The sequence below is a fragment of the Colobus angolensis genome, unplaced genomic scaffold, assembly GCF_000951035.1.
Source record: "Colobus angolensis palliatus isolate OR3802 unplaced genomic scaffold, Cang.pa_1.0 Scaffold92, whole genome shotgun sequence".
Lineage (NCBI taxonomy): Eukaryota > Metazoa > Chordata > Mammalia > Primates > Cercopithecidae > Colobus > Colobus angolensis.
Window position 1 is genome coordinate 8,564,654 of NW_012123154.1, and position 22,698 is coordinate 8,587,351.

General features: G+C 39.6%; 1 protein-coding gene across 1 annotated transcript in view; it reads left to right on the plus strand.

Annotated features, from left to right (window-relative positions):
* CA8 (carbonic anhydrase VIII) overlaps window positions 1–22,698 on the plus strand; it is a 94,281-nt gene that overhangs the window by 16,581 nt on the left and 55,002 nt on the right. The gene's annotated exons all lie outside the window — the stretch shown is intronic.

The following is a 22,698-nucleotide window of genomic DNA, read 5'->3' on the forward strand; positions in this document are numbered from 1 at the left end:
GCTCCCTGTATGCTTGATAGGGCACTGCCATGGCACTGGCCCCATGGGTTGTACCATTTAGTCTTCACAGCGTCTTTCTCACTGCCTGTGAGCTCCTGAGGAACCGAGCTCCCTCTTGCCCCCCCTTTTACTCCCATCATTTGCCCACTGCCAGGCACAGTGGGGACAGACAGTCCACACTGGTGAAAGTGAGGGGATGTTGGATTCAGTTCAGGTCTTGATGATATTTCTAGAAGGAACCTCAGTTTACCCCAGAAAATAGCCCTTTGGTGTCATATAAGAGTATGTTTTGGGGGCTGCTGGTCTTCCAGTCTTTTCTCTGACATTCCCAACTGTGCATGTGCTTAATATTAAATATAAAATTGTTCATGACCAGACACGATATCCAGTACCACTTCAGAGGCTGAAAATCATGGCTGTATAATTTTATGTCGGTGATACATGTATGTTAGAAGATACTGTTGAAGTATTTCGCAGCATTACTTTAATTGTAATAAAAAAATCTCTGGAAGCTCAGGATATCTCTTTCATTATAAATAAAAGACGTGAACTTTAGAAGTGAAATGTTCCATGCTTTAAGACTGAAGAGAAAAAACCCAAACCAGCATATTGAAGAGTGGAGGAGGTGTGCGGTGGTGTGGACAGTAAGGAGAAGCACTTTCTCAAAGGCCTTGATGGGGAAGGCCCTCAGAGCTTACCCGTCTAGGAACTGTTTGCTCAGTGCCTATAGATATCCTCTCCTTTCTACTGCCTGTGACACTTCTGTGTCACCTCTGGCTCCTGTCCCATCCTCAGCCAACCTGACAAGGAAAAATTCACACCAGAATGCATCAAAAAGGAAAGAAGACACAAAACAATCCAAGACAGTTAACCCCACTGGGTCGTGTGTCACAAAGTGAGGGGCAGGACCACCCTGGACTGTCAAAGTCTTTGCCCTGCCTCCTTTGGGCTTGAAAGGCCATTTCTTCATTTCATCTCAGCCTTCGAAGACAGACTCTAGTAACAAAAGTTCTGGGGAGAGGTAGCTGTAAATGGGGAGGCAAGAACTTCTGGTTGAGAATTCCATAGCTCTGCTCGTGACATGAAGAAGTTAAAAGCTGTGGGAAGCATAATTAGCAAGCTGCGCTCTTTGCTCTGTACTCAGATAGCATTTCTGGACCGAATATCCAGACTGGTTCGGTTACTTGGTGGCTTTTCAACAGCTCCGGTCCATTAAACACAGGTAATGGTTTGTTTTGAATGAAGATTAAATCCTGGTAGTGAGGCTTTGTTTCTGCAGAAATATTTGTATTTCTGTATTTAATATCCTAAATACATTTGTATTTGTATTTAGGATAATGGAATTGCTGACTATGATTTTTCCAAAATACGTGGCGAATAATATTTATATTCTTTTTTAATCCCAGATTATCCCTGATCCAATTCCAGAGAAAACACTTGTATCAGTCATCCGGTGTTCACTTAGTGCTCTATCCTGTTGAGTGCATAAATGCTATGGTTATGCAGAACTAGGAGGAGATCTCTGCAAGCCAGGATTGTTTATTGATTTATTTTTGTGGAGACTGTGAAAACCGAGGTGGATTCTGAGGAGAGTGCTCTTGTGTTATGGTGAAAGAGAGGAGAGAGAGTTTCCATGTGGAAGAATGTCCTGGGAGTGGAGATGAGTTGGCTCATACAGAGTTAGGTATGAGTTGGCTCATACAGGGGACTACAGGTCCCCTGGTTCTGAACTGCCACCAAGGGCCACCTCAAGCACAGGGACGTGGCCAACCGCACAGTGTAGAGTAAGACCAGGTACGCTTTTGGGAACGTGGTTTTTTTTCCTGTGTGTGTGTGTGTGTGTGTTTAAAGGTCACTTTCCATATTTTACTTACATTTTAAGACTGACTTTTTTTTTTTCTCAAAATCACATATCCACGCACCTTTTTCTTTTTTGTTGATTTCATTGAAAATTAAATGACTGGCTTGTTAAACAGACAGACACTGTAAGCAAATACTCTGTATGTTACATGGAACACACAGGAGTGACTTTTTTTTTTTTTTTTTGAGAGGGAGTCTTTCCCTGTCACCCAGGCTAGAGTGCAACAGCACAGTCTTGGCTCACTGCAGCCTCCGCCTCCCAGTTTCAGGCCATTCTGTGCCTCAGCCTCCATGGTAGCTGGGATAGTAGGTGCATGCCACCACGCATTATCTACTAAAAATGCAAACATTTTTGTATTTTTAGTAAAGAAGGGGTTTCACCATGTTGACCAGGCTGGTCTCAAACTCCTGACCTCGGGTGATCCGCCCATCTCAGCCTCCCAAAGTGCTGGGATTACTGGCGTGAGCCACCTCGCCTGGCCAGGAACAGCTTTTAATAGAAATCCATCGAGCTGTCTTCCCTCACCTTTTAGAAATTATAAATATAACAACAGCCCTAAAGAGATTTTTGATACTCCCAGTAGTCAGCACTGACACGGTTTCAAAAATTAACACAGTTTGGGACTTTAAACGGTTTAAACTGCAGCTCTACACTAAACAAGATGTATTTATGTTTTTCCTTCTTGATACCTGTAGGTTTCAGAAACACATATCTTTCCACAGCCATCTGACACTGCTTATCATGCTCTCATCTGGTAAATCTGAATTCTATTGTGAATACTCCAGGTTTATACTTAAATGACAGTGCCTTATAACAAGAGAATGATATAATCATGCTGCATTTTTCCTCCTGTTACCTGAAAGGGTCTTACTATGTTGCCCAAGGTACATTTGAGCTGGTCTCAAGGGACCCTCCTGCCTCAGCTTCCTGAGTAGCTGGGACTATCCGTGTGTGCCACTGCACCCAGCACCAGCTGGAATCCTTTTCCGTAATGTGTGCGTGTTTTGCATTGTGATATTCAGTCAAGACAGTAATGTGAGTAGAAGATTATTGATTTAAGACAAGTTTGAGTTCAACTAAAATTAATTCTTGTGTGTTTGTTCTGGTGGCTGTGGAAGCTCCTTATTTTCTTTGAACTTTGTTAGATGTCTTAGCTTGTGAAGTCCAACTTTAATGCTATATGGTTTTTTTTTTTTTTTGCCATTTTGCTAACACACTAGTTAGCAAAATGCGTTCACTCTGTGCATTCACCATTCCACTGGAACTGTTTATTCCCTTCACATTAACTTCTGTTACAGATTTAAGGCTCTTGGGTATTTAGGCTCACAGGTTCACATTCTACATTCAGGCTGTATATTCTATGTGTGCCATTTGTCTGTGGACACTGCCATCTTTGCTGCTTCAAAGTAGCCTAACTCTGTGGTCTGTGTAATTTTTGGTAAATTATGGTGAATTTTTATACATGAATAGCTACTCTCATAATTCCAGGGAAGAGAGCTTCTCAGGCATTTAGATTTTTCTGGATCAATACAATTTACAAAAAAGTGGGGCTGGGCGTGGTGGTTCACACCTGTAATCCCAGCACTTTGGGAGGCTGAGGCGGGTGGATCACGAGGTCGGGAGATCGAGACCATTAACATGGTGGAACCCCGTCTCTACTAAAAATGCAAAAAATTAGCCAGGCATGGTGGTGGGCACCTGTAGTCCCAGCTGCTCGGGAGGCTGAGGCAGGAGAATGGCGTGAACCCGAGAGGCGGAGCTTGCAGTGAGCCGAGATCGCACCACTGTGCTCCAGCCCGGGCGAAAGTGATGGGGAGACCCACAGTGTGTCAAGTTTTAATTTTTCCAATTAAGAACATTGATGTCTGCCGTCCTCATCATTTTATAAAGAGAGGATCTTTAATAGCCAAATGTAGGAAGGATGTGATCTCAAAATAAGTCATGGACCCATAAATTGAATAGATTTAGGTTTTTAAAAATGTACATTATTTCAATTTTTCTTGCATCACTACAGATGAATGATAATTTTGTCAGGGATAGGCATTGATCCTGCCGACAGACTAGCAAGAGATCGTGTATAGTGAGCTTGACTTTCTTGCCTTTCGGGCCTAAAAGCCTATGATTGAAGAGTGAATTGCCAGGAAGGAGATCTAGCCATATTGTATGCTGGACCCTTATCTTTCTTTATGTTGTATTTAAAGAGTAGCTGCTGCTCTGTGTACTCTGAAGGGACTTAGTGACAATTGTGCCACATACCGGCTATTGATGGAAAGTTGGGTGCATTAGGTAAATAGAAAAAAAATTCATTGTACAGAGCAGGATGCTTTAATTGTGAAGAGTCCAGGCCTTGGTTGCAAAATAGGCCAACGAAAATGTTCTGAAGACTTTATCTCATAATATAGTGCTAATCCTTAAACTACATTTGCCCCCTGTACCAGGTCACCAGATATCCCACATTTCTTCTTCTCTTTCCAGGCGGCACATGGTAGCGTCTAGTATTTAGTGTTCTCATAGGAAAAGTGAATGGTCTTTAAGATTGCTGCTCCCCAAGTCATTTGCATGTTCACCTCACAGAAAGATTTATTTTTATTCATGTATTTTGCTATTCTAAGGAGATCCCAGGAAGAGTGCCTGGTTAATAGTGAAATTATGACCTTTCAAGTTATTTTACTTTCAGGAACATCTCAAATAGAGCTTCATGTTTGTTGGAACCTTTTCTAAAATAGGGGTTTCCATTGATTTTCCAAGGAAATGTAATGGGATGACTTTAGTTTGAGAGTGAACATTCTGAAGATACAAGATGTATCACTAAAGAAATAAAGATTTAAAAGGAACTTTCACGGTCATCTAGTCCAAACTCCTATCTAGCATAGAAGAAATCTAAGAATTCAAAAGATTAAATTGCACAGGATCATTTGTAGGAAACCATATGTATGGCCTGGATGAAGAAGAGTATCATCTGGTTAATGAAATATTCCATGTAAGGATTATCCTCTACTGGTGCTCTTTTTGCTTATGGTTTAATTGCAGAGAGACAACACAATGGGCTTTGTCCTTGCACCCCCTACAATATAAGGAGCTTTGATGCCTGTAAGCACCCCACATTCAGAAGGGAACTGCTTTCACCTTCTACAGGAGGGTGGTAGTGAGGCTGTGGCACCCAGCCCCTGTCTTACAGGCTGTGAAGTTAGAGTGGCTTTGTGACAGCAGAAGAGGGGTGTGTGTTGCAAAGGTCGAATCCCTGCTACCTCCAAGAGTGGTGTTGAGGGAGTGATGGATTTAGCCTACTCCTGCCCACTTTACAGAGGTGTTCACTGAGGTCTGTGGAGGAGGGAGGTTAGCTCAGGGCCACAACCTCAGAAATGGCCCATGAACTGACTTCTGCTCTAGGCGGTGCTTTTTTTCACCTTCCACCACCAGTTAGTACCAGGAAAATCAACTCTAGTTTGAGATTTTATTTTGCAGCTGTAGTTAATACTTTGGATTGAGCTTGCTTTGGGAGTAAAAAGAAAGATTTGTATTAAGAGGAGTTAGGACTGACACTAAAGGAAATAATTTGAAATTTGAATGTTCAGCTTTTCTGGCAAGTCTTATTATTTTGGTCGACCAGAAAAAAGGAACAACTTGTCTCTAAATGTAATAATTATTACGATGATGATTATTTGGTATCCTGGAATCTCCCATAGAGCTAGCAGATTGAGTCTGTGTATAAACAGATGAAGGAGTTAGAGCCTTGTGCAGTGGCCTCTCCAGAAGGCATGATTGCAGAATCTCCCTCTCACATCTTGGCAAAAAAAAAAAAAAAAAAAAAAAAGCAAACAAATTTTATGTTTCCTGAATTCTAATGAACACTTGCATTTTTACTTCATAAAAATCATGGTTTCTGCTTTGATTCAGCATATTTGTTTTTACATTTCGTGGAGAAACCTCACAGTTTACTGAGTAGAAAATAAATTACAATGTTGAACAAACAGAAATGTTCTTTTAGCTGTATTCCCACTTAGAAGTGAATAAGGCCAACTTGACCTTTGAGAAGCCAGTTTGAAGCTACCTTTGATTTTATACTTGTTAGTATTTCTTTTAGTAGTTCATTCTTTGCCATTGTTTGAGGATGTACAAAAGGTTGTTTTGGCAAACTAAATTTGCTAAAAAGCATTTATATTATAGCTGATTTTATGATAGAAGGCAACTTTGTAGAAAAACTAAAAATTAGTTCCTATAAATGAGTATAATATGTAATTAATGTATGGGTAAGGTTATAGATACTGCAGGTAGAAAATATTTTCAATTGGGTTCTGACAGATCTAAATTCTGCAGTGAAATACATTTCCTGTCAATATGTTTTTAGATAATAAGTAGCATCTGATTTGAATATATAGTCCATAACCGGGTGGCCATCTAAATAACTCATATCCATCCATTCATTCTTTTATTTGTCCATCCATCCATCCATCCATCCATCCATCCATCCATCCATCCATCCAAAGTGTGTCATGTTCAGGACCTGGACTAAGTGCTAAGGAGACAGCTGTGAGTACAATAGACAACCCAGGGAGTTTTTCATACAGTGGGGGAGTTTGAATGCAGTTTGTGATTTTTCTCCTACTTGCTTTTTTTCTAAATGGGCGAGTCTTTAGAACAGGGGTCCTCAAGTCCTGGGCCATGGACTGGTACCTGGCCTGTTAGGAACCTGACTGCACAGCAGGAGGTGAGTAGTGGGCCAGTGAGCCTTACCTCCTGAGTCCACCTCCTGTTGGATCAGCGGTGGCATTAAATTTTCATAGGAGCATGAACCCTAATGTAAACTGTGCATGTGAGGGATCTACGTTGCACACTCCTGATGAGAATCTAATGTCTGATGATCTGTTACTGTCTCCCATCACCCCCAGATGGGATCTTCTAGTTGCAGGAAAACAAGCTCAGGCTCCCACTGCTTCTATGTTATGGTGAGTTGTATAATTATTTATTTATATATTACAATGTAATAATAATAGAAATAAAGTGCACAATAAATGTAATGTGCTTGAATCATCCCAGAACCATCCCCTGCCCCCAGTCTGTGGAAAAACTGTCTTCCATGAAACTGGTCCCTGGTGCCAAAAAGGTTGGGCACTGCTGCTTTAGAAGATGCAGTAGTCCCCGCTTCACTATGGAGAATACGTTCCAAGACCCCCAGTAGGTGCTTGAAACTGTAGCTAGTACCAAACCTATGTATATTAATATTTCGTTTTTTCCTATACATACATATCTGTGATAAAGTTTAATTTATATGTTAGGCACAGTAGGAGATTAACAAGAACCAATAATAAAATAGAACAATTATAACAATATGCCAACGTCACAACTTTTACATTTTAGTACCATTATTAAGTAAAATAAGGATTACTTGAACATGAGCACTGCAGTACCATGACAGTGAATCTGATCTCCGAGAAGACTCTTAACTGGCTGATGGGCAGGGAGCATGCACAGTGTGGAGACGCTGGACAGAGGAAGGATTCACACCTTGGGTGAGATGTAGCAGCATGGGGTGCGATTTCATCACACTACTCAGAATTTAAAACATATGAACTGTTTATTTCTGCAATTTTCCATTTAATATTTTTGGACCACAGTTAACTGAAACCACAGAAAGGAAAACTGTGTTTTTATAACATTGAAAAGACCTCACTCCCCTAACCTGTCTCTGCAGTATGCAAATTTAGGTCATTGAAGCTCATTAGAGGAAGATTTTGAAGACATTTCTTCGAATACAAATATGTTGTTTGAGATACATCTGCAGTAAAATACATTTCCTGTCAATATGTTTTCAGATAATAAGTACCCTCTGATTTGAATATATAATCCGTAATTGGGTGGCCATCTCAATAACTCATATCTGTCCATTCATTCTTTTATTTGTCCATCCATCCATCCATCCATCCACCCATCCATCCATCCATCCAAAGTATGTCATGTTCAGGACCTGGACTAAGTGCTAAGGAGACAGCTATGAGTACAACAGACAACTCAGGGAGTTTTTCATACAGTGGGGGAGTTTGAATGCAGTTTGTGATTTTTCTCCTACTTGCTTTTTTTCTAAATGGGCGAGTCTTTAGAACAGGGGTCCTCAAGTCCTGGGCCATGGACTGGTACCTGGCCTGTTAGTTGGTACACAAAATATTCACCATCTACTATATGAAAGGCATTGTGCTAGATATAACCAGTCATGGGTCATTATAGGCTAGGCTAACTTCTGTAACCCATCAAAATGAGAATCAGTGAGACACAGGGTAGGAAAATGTTCTTGATGGGGAAGAATTAAGAAAGGTGTAGGTTCTGAAAAGTCACTAGAGAACCTGGGACCCCTGTGGCTTCCTCCCTGAGGACTCTGTGGCAGTGTGGGAGGAAGTCTGAATGATGTAGTTGGTGAATTCAGGCTCCAAAGTTGGAAAAAACCTAGATTTACATGTAACCTCTGCAATCTCAGGCCAGCTAGTAAACCTCTTCCAACCTGTCTGTAAAACTCATCTATGAAAAAGGGCTAGACATTAGTTCAGAGGTCAGCAAAGAGTAAACCCTGCTTTGTTTCTTATTTTTAGGAAGAGACGGGGAACATCAAAGGTGGGATTGTGATTGTGATGATAAAAATCTTCTCAAAACATCTTGAGGGAGATGCAAAAAGCTTTTTGTGCTGGACGCAGTGGCTCACGCCTTTAATCCCAGCACTTTGGGAGGCTGAAGCAGGCAGATTACCTGAGGTCAGGAGTTCGAGACCAGCCTGGCCAAAATGACAAAATCCTGTCTCTGCTAAAAATACAAAAATTAGCTGGGAATGGTGGCAGGCGCCTGTAGTCCCAGCTACTGGAGACTAAGGCATGAGAATCGCTTAGGAACTAGGAAGCAGAGGTTGCAGTGAGCCGAGATTGCACCACTGCACTCCAGGCTGGGTGACAGAGCAAGACTCTCTGTCTCAAAAAAAAAAAAAAAAAAAAAAGCAGAATATGAATGGAGAAAATAATGTAAAGTCTTCTTTTTTCTTTAAAACTTTTTCCCTGTTCAGTTGAATATGTTGCATTTTTTTATAAGTCTAACCAAAGGACATTTCCAGGTCATTTTTCCTGACACACCTTTTTATTATGATGATTATGCATGCATATCCAGTAAAATTTATATTATCACTGTATTTTGCAAGGAAAATAAATGTTGCCTTGAGAAGGATAATTGGGCAACAGTATGATAAAACTTCTAGTTGAGTCAAATGATAGGAGATTTTAACTCTGTAAGTTTTTAACCTGTATAGAAACCATATGTTTTACTTGTTGTTTTTTCTGGTATTTAAGATTGACAGCTTAAAATGGCGCAGGGATGTTAGTAAGATAATTGCACCCTTGCTACTGCTTTGCTATACTTGAATACATTTTCTCTTTTAGCTTTGTAGGGCTCCACACAACAAAAATTCATTACAGAAGCCTAGAACAACATACCGTGAGTCCTCCGAGACACTGGAACTTTTTGTGACATGGTTCCCTAGGCAGCAGCCTACTCTGGCAATGTAAATTCTTAGTAAGGGAGAGTGGCATTTTGCTTGCAGTTCACCATGACATTTGTTTTCTGACTGTTTAACCTCAATTCCTTCTTTAGTACATAAGGATAATAAAATTCTACCTACCCTTACACAACTCAGGAAGAGACTGTAAAAATTAATAGCTTAGGCCTAGTGTGGTGGCTCATGCCTGTAATCCAAGCACTTTGGGAGGCTGAGGTGGGCGGATCACCTGAGGTCAGGAGTTCAAAACCAGCCTGACCAACATGGTGACACCTTGTCTCTACTAACAGATGCAAAAAATTAGCCAGGTGTATAGGCATGTGCCTATAATCCCAGCTACTAGAGAAGCCAAGGCAGGAGATTTACTTGAACTTGGGAGGCGGAGGTTGCAGTCGCCCGAGATCGTGCCATTGTACTCCAGCCTGGACAACAAGAACGTAACTCTGTCTCAAAAAAACAAAAGAAAACAAAAAATTAATAGTGTAATGTTGGAAGCACCTTGGACTGAATTTCTCATGTAGTGGTGGAAAATGTTAAACAAAAGCCGATATTCACTTGAAGTGCTTTCTAAAAACATTTTAAAAGCAGTATTAGATATATTGGATGTAATGTTGTACTGTAGGGGAATATAGTTTTGTTCTTTAAGAAACTGAAATGAATAGAAGAACTTGAGTTTAAGTTATTGAAATATAAACATTAAGTATAGAAAGAAGACATTTATTCTAAGGCCTGACAAATGAAAGGTAGACCCTTTTCCATCAATTAATGTCTTTACTTGGGAACCCAAAGGCAAGTAAATTCTCTAAACTCAGCTTAATGAATCACTTAAACCTCTGGATGAGAGTTTATTCAGTGCAACCAATTGATTTGGCTCCAGAGTTAATGCATTTTCCAGGAATATTCCTTGGGAACTATAAATTGGTGAGCTCTCAGAGGAGATCCAATAGAGAGATCCCTTCTCCCTAGCCTGAGTTTGGAACAAATTGGGAAAGAAGGTATTCTTAGAGTCATCAGATGAAGAACAAAACATCACCTCTATTGTGGCCAAAACGATACTGGAGACATAGCTTAATTTCAGAGAAGAGTGTCTACCCAGAATTAGGCAGGGGTGGGGAAGGTAGGGCGGTGGGGGGCGGGGGGTGTTCCAGGTAGGATTTATGAGTCTGCTCCCTAACAGTAGCTCAGATTTCACAACAGTTAAAACAGAAAAAAGGAGGAGGAGTTGGTTGAAGGAGCAGAGAGGAGAGCCAGCTTTGTTCAGGGAAAACTCCTCCTTATAGAAACCAGGAATAGGGAAGTAGCATTCCCGTTAGTAAGACTGACGACTCTCAGATTCTCCCACTTACCCTTTAAAGCTCATTGGCACTGGACACTAGCAAGAATCTTGGACAAAGCGCTCAGAATCAGTAAAGGAAATGTTTCCTTTCACTGCAGGTTTGTTCATTTTAGCCATCTGGGATTATGTACACCCCTTTTTGCTTGCTACATTGTATCTAAGAGTAACATAGTTTTCTGCTTTCTAAAAGGATTTAGGAGTAGGGTTTGGTAAAGAAGGATTTTGAATCATCCAGGGCTTATTCGTTTTTTCTTTTCTAATTTACTTGGGTGGCTTTTTGTGCAATTTACCATCTTGGCCTGAGCTGATCACCATTTGAACCATGGATATAACTGAGGGTGGTTTATGGATGATTGACTTTTCAAAGACTGTGACCCTGGTCCAGGGCTTAACTCACTAATCCTCTTTCAAATTTGGGTTGTACAGCACTGGAAATATTTTGCAGTGATTTTTAAAAACAAGTATCACTTATCCAACTTGTTATGGAGAACAAATATTACAGATTTTTATCAGTGGGCATTGTTCCTAATCAGCTTACCAGCCCTGACGTGGTTTGTTTAACTGTGTTCCCAATCTTGCTGTTTTCTGTTCTAGCTGATCTAGAGCCTGACTGTATTAAAGGGGTCTACCTACAGGCAGTGGCATGGGTCATAGCGGAATCAAGGCTGTACCGTTGGCCATGGTCTGTCACCTTCTCCTCATCTGAGCTGCGATGGGATGTTCTGTGGTAACTCTTTGTCTTCCATGGGCTGTTTACTGAGTTTTGAGCCTGTTAGGGAGAGAGATGGTAGAGTGGCATATACCATTCAGCAAACAAGTGTTTAAGTGCCTGTATTTAAAGCCAAACCCTGTGAGAAATATAGAATGTAAAAAAAACCAGCATTTGTGTTTAATGATTCTACGGTCTGGTTTAGAGAGGTAGAAGTAAGACAGAAACATGTGAAAAGATAACGATTAAAGCTTAAGTGACAATGTAAGTCAGTTCAAAACACACTCAGAAAGCCACTGCTGTGTGTTTGCCACTGTGACTGGTGCTGAGGGTATGAGCGTGAGAGATAATCTGGGCCAGCACTTCACATTCCCATGGTGTGGCAGGCCTATTCAAAAGCTACTGTGACTGCTATATATGAAAAAAGCCCTAGGGAATGGGATATAAAGAACACAGATCAGAGAACAACTGATTTTTACTGGGCTCAGAGAATACTCTAGAAAGGAATGAATGTTGGAGCTGGGCCTCGGTGACTGAGTAGGAGTTCACTGGGTAAACAAGGCTGGGGAGTCCCATTTCAGAATGGGTAAGTAGCATGAGGCAGGGCAGAAATGCTGGGCTCCTCACGGTGTGTGGGAAAGGGCACTAGAGGGCTTTGATGACTGAGTAGAAGTTCGCTGGGTAAACAATTCTGGGGAGTCCGTTTCAGGATGGGAAAGTAGCATGAGGCAGAGCAGAAATGCTGGGCTTCTCACGCTGTGTGGGAAAGGGCACTAGAGGTAATCCCAGAGGGTTCTGGAGTCAAGTTGAGGAGGGCTTAACTCCTTCCTGAGGATGAGATGCTACCTTCATGAGGCAACCGAGAACTACTAGCACTTTTAAGCAGGTAGATGATGTCAGCGAGTGGACTAGGGTAGTGGAAGGTGAATAGGAAAAAAAGATGTGGACGGCAAAAGAAGAGGGTGTGAGAGATGTCATTGAGGATAAAGGATTCGGCTTGAGGAGAGTTCAGAAAAAGCCTAAAGGATGCTGAGAAATGAAACTTGAGAAATGGAATATTATTGGAATGAAATTATTGGAATAATCATGGTACACTTAATAGGAAAAAAAGGGAGTTGGAAAGTGAGGTACCATTATGAAGGAAACTGATGAATTTTAACTATTTTAACAATAGTGTCACTTTCATTACTATCCATATTGCTTTTATTTTTATTTTTTTGAAATAGGGTCGTACTCTATCACTGAGACTGGAGTGCAGTGAAGTGATCTTGGCTCACTGCAGCCTCCACCTGTTGGGCTGGAGCCATCCTCAGACATCAGTCTCCTGAGTAGCTGGGACTATAGGTGCGTGCCACTATGCATGGCTAATTTTTTTTATTTTTGTGTAGAGATGGGATTTTGCCATGTTGCCCAGGCTGGTCTCAAACTCCTGACCTCAAGTGATATGCCTCCCTCAGCCTCCCAAAGTGCTGGGATTATAGGTGTGAACCACCACCGTGGGCCATGTTGCTTTTAATTCCATCCACTTTCAAGTTAGTTAAAGAACCATATAGGTTGAGTATCCCTTATTTGCAATGCTTGGGACCAGAAGTGTTTTGGATTTTGAATGTTTTTTTTCAGAGTTTGGAATATTTGCAATATATTCATATATTCGCTAGTTCAGCATCCCAAATCTGAATATCTGAACTCTAGAAAGCTTCCAAATCTGAAACTTTTTAGTACCAACATGATACTCAAAAGAAATGCTCACTGAAATATTTTGGATAGAGATTTTTGGATTGGGGATGCTCAACCTGTAGTAGTTGGGGTCACAGTTCCTTGAAAAGTTATAGAGATGTCCTTAGCTCTAGGGAGGGTGAGGAGATCACAATGTTTGAAGCTATACTACACCTTATATAATTTGAGTCCTACTCAGAACAGTGCTGATCTCCTGTCCCACAACAGAAGAGTGAGTTAAACTAAGGATTAGTAGATTTTAGCTTTTATTTATTGCTAATTGCAGTTGGTTTGTATTCTCAAGGGAAATAATTCAGCTTTGGAATTGCTATCCCCATTTAAAGTCCGATGGTCTTAACGTATTGATTTTCACAGGGTAATATATGCCTCTGCCTGAGTTTCTTAGGCAACACCAGCAGAACTTCCCCTTTCGGGATGTCTTTTTGAGGGACTTTGTCTTGATATCTGTACTCCTTGGAATCGCTACAGCTTGCTGTTGTCAATTGATAGTCCTGAAATCTCTCCCTTTCTGTCACACCGTTCTTGTTGTTCATGCTATTTTTCAATGTAGATGTACATATCCCATCAGTGCACCTGGGGACTCTTATAACTTTCTATATCTTTATAAATTTTTAAAAATAGAATATAAAGATAAGGAATATGGAGTATGAAACCCGCAAATGAAGATGCATCAAATTACATGGATATTTTACATTTACCTGTATCTAAATTTGAAAAGACTTAACTTTGACATTGATGTGATAGCCAGTATTGTCTAAGCACTACATAATTCTAATTTAGACTATTAGGATTTGTCCTACTGGCATTCCTGATGTGAAGGGAGCTGAAAAGCCTTGGGACAACTAGACTTTTGTTTCTTGATTCCATTTAAATTTGAGCCTTCCTTGTAGGAAGAATTATACTTGATTGCTGTAATCTAATTTCAGAAGCATTTTGAATGCATTTTTGAATAAATATTGAGTTTTATGGTGGGCAGGGGGGTTGGGCAAAGATTTGAAAAATGGCAGATGACTTTGCCCTTCTCTTCTAACCTTCTTTGGGGTATGGACAAAGATAGGAGGTATGAAATTGGGCTGACCAAATACGATGTTATTTTTCAGAATAATATTCAGTGAGCATGTACACAGTTTTAGGCATGAACTGAGATTTTGAGCATGAGGCTCAGGAGACCCATGTATTGTTAAATGACATGGCAGTGCCAGGAGGGGAAGGGAATTGGGAGAAAGTTGTCCAGGTCAAATATGGTCGTGCTGAATGTGTGAGTGGTTGAGGTTTTTATGTAAGTAAACTCAAAGCTAAATTCTAGGAATTTTATATTTGAAAGTTTGACTTGTAATAGAATTTTAGTTCCTGGCATATAGTGGGCTATACATAAGGTGGGCAAAAGAACAGATGAGAAGCTTCTAGGCATAGTGACAGGTGTTGAGGATGTAAAGAGGACAGAGACGTCCTTCTCCCACCTAGGGAACTTTGCCTTTGCTGTGTCCTGTGTCTTGAGGATTTCCTCCTCCCACCTTGCCCCCAGATAGCCACATGGCTTGCTTCTTTAGCATCTTTATATCTCTGTTTAAATTCCAGATAATCTGTGAGGCCAACCTAAACTTTCCTTAATCTACTTGGAACTGTGTCAGCCTTCTCTAATTTGTTTTTCTCCATAGCATTTTATAGTAATTTAATGGCATATAAATACATAGAGCTATTATTACATATATAATATATATGTATAAAATTAAATATAACTGTTTTATAAGTCTATTTTGACTGGAGTTTGGAGAATCTAGAAATTTGTTAGAGATAAATTTAGAATGGTAGGTTGGGGACAAAGAATGGAAGCTCTTGAATGAAATTGGTCAGATGTATGATGTATATGTGTTATTTGACAAAGAGCAGTGGAGCATCACTGTTCGACATTGCACAGTTATGAAATTTATTTTATTCAGTAAATATTTATTGAGTACCTTCTGTGTATGCTCTAGGCAGTTTTAGGTATTAGGATAACACATTAGTGAAAAAAATATGCAGAAATCACTTCTCTTACAAACTTTTCCTTCTAATGAAGTGAAATGTAATCAATTACTTTGGTCATAAGAGGTTGATGCCCTTTAGGAAATCGTGACTAAAAGTCAGATCTGATGTTCATGTAACCTGAAGTGGGATGATGGCCTTGACAAAAAGAAAAAGAACAAGTGTTAGAACCAGCGTGGGGAGAGAAGAATGTTGAGAGCTTACTGAGCTTTGATAGTTTGTTTGGAGATCAGGGAAAAGAGGAGCTTTTGGTTCCTCTAAGATTTGAGTCTTGGTAACTGAAAGGATGGCAGAGCTCCTAAGGATTGTCAGAAGTGGGGACTGTTTTGTTGGGAAACTGTGGTATATAATTTGATATGTTTTGAACTTGACAGTCGCCATTTATCTTATGGAAATGCCCAGGAAAGGGCTGGAAAAGTGCATCTGTAACTCAGAAGAGAGGTCAGAGAATGGGATTTATTGCAGTAGCTGATATTTACTTATTTATCTATTTAAAAATAGCCTAGCTCTAAGTAAATGAGTTAATAGAAGAACACACAGTATCTGTTCTTTGTTCAATGTCATGGGGTAACAGTTGCAATTTTAATTTGGTATCCTATCATCAATGCTTATAGGTGTCACAGGAATATGTAATATTTCTGAGCAAGTCTAATCATGCGGCACTTCACCAAAGGGAAATTATATTTCTGATGCTAGGTAATGGCTATTTTATGCTCCCACTTTGCATATTATGATTGTAGCTAAAATAGTAGCATATGTTGTCCTTATCCACATCAATAATCAATCCATTCTTGAAACTTATTAAGCTACTCACAATAATAAACTGCTACTAATAAGATCTGCTGCTTGATTATTAGGAAACATTGATGTGAATATAAAAGATTTGAGATTATGTTTAGACTCTTAAAATTGCTTTAGTTGATAATACATTTTATGGTCATTCATAGCAGTTTATATTCTTCATGTCTTTATTTTTGGGGATACTATAAAATGATACAGAAAATACCTTTTAGATTTTCCTGTGTGAAAAATCTCTATATCAGAGCACAAAGCTCAATTTACTTATCCTTAGACACAATTTTATTTTTAAGAAATACTACATTTCTGTCAGAAGCCAACATTTGGATTGTAATGAAAATGCACAATGAAAATGTTATTTTATTTATTTATGTTTGCTATGCATACACCTAAAGGATTTGATATAAGTAACCAATGGAGTGTTTTTGCTCAGCATCCTATTTCTCCGTTGTATGAGTGCATTGGTTTTAGGTAAACAATGGAAGACACAACTAAGAAATAATAGGAAATATTTCCTCTCACATTACAGGAACTACTGAATGGTGGTGCCACTGTTGGTTTATGTGGCCACTCAGCCATATTTCCATGGGCCAATTTCTATAGGTTTTTCTGCTAAGCTATTTCAGCATTTTAGCTTTTCCTCTTTGCTTTGTTTACTCATGATTGCCAGATGGCTACATTACCTCTAAGCATTAGATTCTCACAAATTAATGGATAAATGTAAGGGAGGGATTTTACTCTCTTGCATTAAAAAAATAGCTTTACTGAGATATAATTTACCATAACAGTTATTCATTTAAAGTAAGCTAGTCATTGGGCCAAATCTTGAATAAACTCCCATTCACAATTGCTACAAAGAGAATAAAATAGCTGGAAATACAGCTAACAAGGGAAGTGAAGGACCTCTTCAAGGAGAACTACAAACCACTGCTTAAGGAAATAAGAGAGAACACAAACAAATGGAAAAACACTCCATGTTCATGGATTGGAAGAATCAATATTGTAAAAATGGCCATACTGCCCAAAGTAATTTATAGATTAAATGCTATTCCCATTAAACTACCATTGGCATTCTTCTCAGAATTAGAAAAAACGACTTTAAATTTCATATGAAACCAAAAAAGAGCCCATATAGACAAGACAATTCTAAGCCAAAAGAAAAAAGCTGGAGACATCACACTACCTGACTTCAAACTGTACTACAAGACTATAGTAATCAAAACAGTATGGTACTGGTACCAAAACAGACATATAGATTGATGGAGCAGAACAGAGATCTCAGAAAGAACACCGCACATCTACAGCCACCTGACCTTTGACACATCTGACAAAGACAAGCAATAGGGAAAGGATTCCCTGTTTAATAAATGGTGCTGGGAAAACTGGCTAGCCATATGCAGAAAACTGAAACTGGACCCCTTCCTTAAACTTTATACACAAATTAGCTCAAGATGGATTAAAGACTTAAATGTAAAACTGAAAACAATAAAATCCATAGAAGAAAACCTAGGCAGTACCATTCAGGACATAGGCAAGGGCAAAGATTTCATGACAAAAACACCAAAAGCAATTGCAACAAAAGCAAAAATTGACAAATGGTATCTAATTAAAATAAAGAGCTTCTGTACAGGAAAAGAAACTATCATCAGAGTGAACAGGCAGCCTACAGAATGGGAGAAAATTTGTGAAATCTACCCATCCGACAAAGGTCTAATATCCACAATCTACAAGGAACTTTGTTGGGGTCCGTGTGTTTCCTAAACAAAGGAATGAACTCACAAGACAACACAAGACAAGACAAACATGGCGCCTGCCTCGAATGGCGTGCTCTGCTTTATTTTATACAGTCGTTTGTGGAATGTTGCCAAGTCACAAGACACATTGTTGTTTTTCTGACCTTTCCCTGACTTTCTGGATTTTCAAGATGTTTATACATAAACAAGCCCCCAGGGTCTGCTGTTAGCAGCTGGCTCCTTTGTCCTCCCTGTTTGCAGGGAAGGAACGCCCTGCTTCGTTTACAAGAGCAGGACTTATTGGGAATGCCCTGCTTCATTGCAAGAGCAAGACTTATCGGGAACGTCTCGTTTGCGAGCACGTAGTCCTCTACAAACTTAAACAAATTTACAAGAAAAAAAATCAAAAAGTGGGCAAAGTATATGAACAGACACTTCTCAAAAGAAGACAGTTTTCTGACCAACAAACATGAAAAAAAACTTGACAGCACTGATCATTAGAGAAAAGCAAATCAAAAACATAATGAGATACCATCTCACATCAGTCAGAATGGCAATTATTAAAAAGTCAAGAAACAATAGATGTTGGCGAGGCTGTGGAGAAACAGGAATGCTTTCATACTGTTGGTAGGAATGTAAATTAGTTCAACCACTGTGGAAGACAGTGTGGCGATTCCTCAAGGATATAGAACCGGAAATACCGTTTGACATGGCAGTCCCATTACTGGGTATATACCTAAAGGAATATAAATCATTCGACTATCAAGATACATGCACATGTATGTTTATTACAGCATTATTCACAATGGCAAAGATGTGAAACCAACCCAAATGCCCATCAATGAAAGACTGGATAAAGAAAATATGGTACATATACACCATGGAACACTATGCAACCATAAAAAAGAATGAGAACATGTCCTCTGCAGGGACATGGATGAAGCTAGAAACCATTATTCTCAGCAAACTAACACAGGAACAGAAAACCAAACACCGCATGTTCTCACTCATAAGTGGAAGTTGAATGATGAGAACACATGGACACAGGGAGGGGAACAACACACACTGTTGGGGGGTGGAGAGGAAGGGGAGGGAGGCATTAGAACAGATACCTAATGCATGTGGGGCTTAAAACCTAGATTATGGGTTGATAGGTGCAGCAAACCACCATGGCATATGTATACCTATGTAACAATCCTGCACATTCTGCATATGTATCCGGTAACTCAAAAGAAAAAAGAAAATATGCTGCGAAGTGATCACTGTAAAGTGGTTATTATTTTTACACAGAAACAATGTTTTTATTGCAGATTCTATCCTTTTAAAGGCTGAACAGGAAATTAATTAAAAATATCAAATACTTTTATCTAAAAGCAAAGATAATGACTGTACCTTTGTAATAACTTTACATAGTAAAATTTTCTTCTGAGTTACACTATATACAGCAAAGATGGTGCTTGGTATTTTTAAGAGGCATTTCTCAGTAAGTACATATACATATACAAATAAAGTTTTTAAATCGATATTATTTCTATCACAAATGTGTGGCTGGGCACAGTGGCTCACATCTGCAATCCCAGCATTTTGGGAGGCTAGAGCAGGTGGATCACTTGAGGAGTTGGAGACCAGCCTGAGCAAATGGCAAAACCCATCTCTACTAAAAGTACAAAAAAAAAAAAAATTAGCCAGACATGGTGGTGCACACCTGTAATCCCAGCTACTCAGGTGCCTGAGGCACAAGAATCTCTTGAACCTGAGATGCGGAGGTTACAGTGAGCCGAGATCGTGCCAGTGCATTCTGGCCTGAGCAACAGAGTAAGACTGTCTCAAAACAAAACAAAGCAAACCCAAAACCCCCCAGAAATGCGTTATTCATAATAAAAACTTTGAGAAGAAATAATTTTGTTTTTGTTATTTGAATTTACGCAAGTTTTTGAGACTGCTTTGGATGGCTAGGATGGTAGAGGCATTGAGCAGTACAGTGTTTGTACTTGGTAGGCACCTGTGACTGTGCAGACCAGGGGAATGAGCAGTGCTGGGAAGTCAAGTCTCTAGTCCGTCCTGGAGAAAGAGGCTCACGGTTAGGTAAGATTGGGTGTAAGGGAAGTCCTCACTGCCTAACTGGAGCTCCCATATCTGCTCTCAACATTTAAAAGCACTTTGGCCATTGAAGATTGTTCACTTTGGATTATGCTCAAAATGTAATAATCTTGTTTTAAAAATCCCACTCCCTCCTGACTGAGCCCAGTCAGTATGAGCTGTACTGAACTGAAGTGCATTTCCATGTAAACATAGGTAAAATTTCCTATCTGAATTGTTGTGTTTTTTTGGTTCACACCCATTGATGCCTTTCCTGTTCCTAATTGACCTTTTTACAAAACTCACAAGCTGTTTTGGTACAAGTTCCACCTCAGTCAAGGAAAGTGATACTTCACCTTGTTACAACATTGAAAGGGAACTTGGGCTCTGTATTTCAGGTCACTAGTGTGTTAAAAGTCAGTTTTCTAGAATGTCCTTTAAAATAAGCTGATTGCCTATAGCACTGTTATTGTATTAACAGGAGAGTCTTACACAAATCTCAGCGAAGCATAATTCCCTTTAATTAACACTAGAAATAATGTGGTTTATGATGAGTTTGCTAAAGAATGGTTCTTTGTGCAACTCCCTTGAGCAACAAGTGAGTTGGATTAGTTTGTTATGATTTTAAAGTAAATTACAAAACTTATATAAATAAGGAAGTACTTTGGGGGAAAAGCATAGGTGTAGATTTTCACAGGGCTGTTTGTCTTTCAGATTAGGGCAGTGTCATTTAGTTGTAGAGCAAGAAAAATTCCTCCACTTCAGAGAATTTTTTTTGTAGAATTCTGGTTATATGTGTCTCTATGTATATATTTGGTTTTTTTTAGCGTGTCAAAATTTACTTTTCTCACAGTAGTTTGAAGATATAGGGTGTTTATATTGTTGGAAAGTTTTGTGTTCTTTGCATTTTCTTATGGCCGTGGAGTTAATACAAGATGCATTGTATCATAATCCCCACGGAATGGTGGGAATGCTTATGAAGACTCTCTGTTTGCCAGACACATGCCATATCTTATTTCATCATTAAAATATTCCTTAGAGATAGATGCTATATCTGTTTTTCAGCTGAATAATCAGGTCATTAGACATTAGTTGCTCAAGGTCACTTAGGTAATGACTGAGACTTGGACCAACTACCATTCTCTTCCCCATACACTGTATGCCTTCCCCTATTTCTAATAAACAGGTTCTGATTTTGGCTTTAGATAATTGCTTTTCAAAAAGTGAAAGACCCTGAGTAAGCAGTGTTAACAGACAAGTACCTTTCCAGGTGTAGTGGGAATTAAAATAGAGTGATTTTTAAAAACATTTTCAGATAAATGCATTTTATTGTAAATTGTAGTATTTTGAATTGTAATTGGATTTAAAAATACTCTTTCTGAAAACTAGGTTATTAGACAATCTATTAGCTATGTAAAGTTGGAATGTGCAAATTGACAGTGGTATTTCACAGAGAAATGAAATAGTGCTGAATTTTAAACCCAATTAAAATTGCTCTATGTGCATGCTTATTACTAAAAAGACCTTATTACTCTAATCTCACCAACATACCTGAAATAGTTAATACATAATAAACCAAATTTGCCATACTTATAAAGATTGTAAAACGATATATTCATTTAGTGAGTGCATTGCATGTGAAGGAGGATGAGCTATACCCCGTGCACAGTAAGGAGCACCTGAGGAGCAGGCTTGCAGTGTATAATTGCAAGGTAGAGAATGAATCGAAGCCAGCTTTGGAAGCATGGAGACAGTTAAGAGATGGGCATAAGTCTAGCAATAGATTATGGATCTTGAAACGAAGGCACTGGTGATGGGAATCAGCCAAGTGGATGCATTTGGGAGATTTTTCGAGAGGTGAAAATGGCAAGACATGGCTCTTGGTTGTTTGTAAGGGAAAAGGATAATGGAAGAGATTTCTGACTTGGGTTCCATCACCAGAGGTGGGAAATGAAGACAAAGACACAGTCCGAGGGGCAGTGGAGGGAACTCAGCTGTTAAATGCTAACTTTAAAATATCCCACTGGAGATATTTCACTGGGCAGTTTAATAAAGGGATATAGTCTCAGGACAGAGATTTTGATTTAAAATGCTGATTTTGGAGTCATGAGCATTCAGGGGAGGATTGACAACATGTGAGTAGATAAGAACAGCCATCAAGAACATGCTCAGAGAGAAGAGGTGTTAGGGTGGAACCCTGTCATGGGGAGAGAACCAGTAACGGAACCTGCAATGGAACTAGTGTCAAAGAAGAAGGAGACCAGGAGAGTGTGGCACGCGAAACTCATGGGAAGGGGCAGTGTGAGAAGTACAGGCAAGGCTATCAGCTGCTGCAGAGCAGGTGATCTGGTCTCCCAGGCCAAAAACGTGATTTAGTGGGAAACGTGGTGAGCAGTTTCACTAAACTGATGGAACGTGAGACAGATTTCAGTAGATTGCAGAGGAAATGGGCAGGGAGGAGGTGGTGATGGGAGTGGAGATAAGTTTTTGAAGCAGTTTGCTGTAAAGATAAAGTAAGAGGATATGTGATGTCAAGCAATTTTTTTTTTTTAAGAGGAGAAAAATCTATGCATATTTAAATAGTGTTAAGAAGGAGCTAAGGAGAGAGAGGTTAAAGGCTCAGAAAAGAGCTGGAGGATGAAAACCCTTGAGTGGTGGTGGCAGAAAGGAGCAGATGTTTACTCCTGGAAAGGAGGCGGCGGGAGGAAAGACTGGCAGGAGGTCCCGGCAGGAAGCAGAGACAGTTCCTTCTGATGGTTTTACCTTTTCTGGGAGGCAGGTGACCTTGGTGTTAGAATATTAATGATGTGTATGCAGGGATGCTGACTGGTGGGCCTTTGGGCTGGATTTAAAGGCGGCTCCAGCTGGCACTGTGTTTCGTAAATTGTGGAG